General features: G+C 44.5%; 1 pseudogene; it reads right to left on the reverse strand.

Moving 5' to 3' along the window:
• Positions 1-184: 184 nt before the first annotated feature.
• LOC102823638 overlaps positions 185-1584 on the reverse strand; it is a 75422-nt pseudogene continuing 74022 nt past the window's right edge.

Below are 1584 nucleotides of genomic sequence, written 5' to 3' on the forward strand. Positions count from 1 at the left end.
TTACGGGAGTAGAAAGCCTCATCTTTCTCCCGCGGAGCAGCTGGTAGTTTCGAACTGCTGACCTTGCGGTTCACAGCCCGATTCGTAACCACTACCCTACCAGAGCTCCTTAAAATATATATATAGTCCATAATAAATATCCCAATTCTAGGGCATGTTAAAGAAAGTCTTCAAACTTCCTGCTTTAATAGCGGCGAGGAGACTAGGATTGAGATCTAGAACAGGATCTGTATCCTCCATGACTGTAGTAGGGAGATGGTGACAGCCTTCTGTAAATCTAATCTTTATCTTGAGCAGCTCCCCATCCTTCTCTACCTCCATCTTCTCCTCTGTATGATCTGCTGTAGTAATCCTGATCATCATATCCACCATCAGATCCTCTGTCATAATAATCACAACAGTGTGAGCTGCCATAGGTAGGTCTTCCCATATAAATTTCAGGTGTTGGAGGTTGCAGTCTTTTTGTTATGGAGAAATCAGCTCTGTTCCGAGGACAATCAAGCTGCTTTCTATTGGCACACTCACCAGCTAATTTAGCATTGTCTACATTTTCAAACGCGCTCTGGTAGCATAGTGGCTACAAATCGGGTTGCGAACTGCAAGGTCAGTAGTTCGAAACTACCAACTGTTGCGGGAGAAAGATGAGGCGTTCTGCTCCCGTAAAGATTTACAGCCTTGGAAACCCTGTACAGGGTCGCTATGAGTAGGAACGGACTCCACGGCACACAGCCACCACCACCACATTTTCAAAATATACAAAGGCAAATCCTCTTGAATGTCTAGACTGCTGGTCGTATTCAACAGACACATCAGCAATGAGGCCGTACTCAGAGGACTCTTTTCTTATATCTCTCTCTGTGGTACATAAACTCAATCCAAATACTCCAAGACAACAGTTGGGGTCAGGATTTTCCAGGTTCCAAACATGATGCCTGCAAGTAGACTTCGGAGAATGACTGGCTGTGCTGTCTGTGATAATCTCAACTATAAAACCCGCTACGGGATCGTCTTTGGGAGCATGACGGAGAACACGATCTTGTGTAATGTCTTCGAGAACTTCTTCTGGATCTAAACCTAGATTCTGGTCTGGGCCTGGACTTTGATCTCGAAAGCCTGGAATCTTCCTTGGAGAGAAACCTTGCAGGAGTATGCCTTGCAGATTTCCCAGATCCATGAGCACTTCCACTTCTGGAAGGATAATGGGATTCTAGAGTAGTGCTTTCTGATTTCTTTTCTTCATTCTTCTGTTTCAAATTCTGACTTCTTTCATTTTCCCCACTTCACACATATTGCTCAATAGTTTACAAATGGGACTTCTGGTCTGATAATTAGCATGCATTCTTTTATTTTTTCTAATTTCAATTTAATTTACTCCTGAGCTTCAAATACTCATTTATAAAACTTGTCAATTGACACTTCCGCATTTTCCTTCTTTAACCCTAAAGAGTGGACAAAAGAACCCAAAGCAAGTCACCTTCTCAACTCCCAAGGGAGCCCTGGAGGCGCGGGCGCAGTCAGCAGGCCTCAGGGCGTAAGCCCTGGTTGACGCACTGCTCCTCCGAGGTTTTGAGTCGCTGGCAGCAC

The sequence above is a fragment of the Chrysochloris asiatica genome, unplaced genomic scaffold (assembly GCF_000296735.1).
Source record: "Chrysochloris asiatica unplaced genomic scaffold, ChrAsi1.0 scaffold00011, whole genome shotgun sequence".
Taxonomy (NCBI): Eukaryota; Metazoa; Chordata; class Mammalia; order Afrosoricida; family Chrysochloridae; genus Chrysochloris; species Chrysochloris asiatica.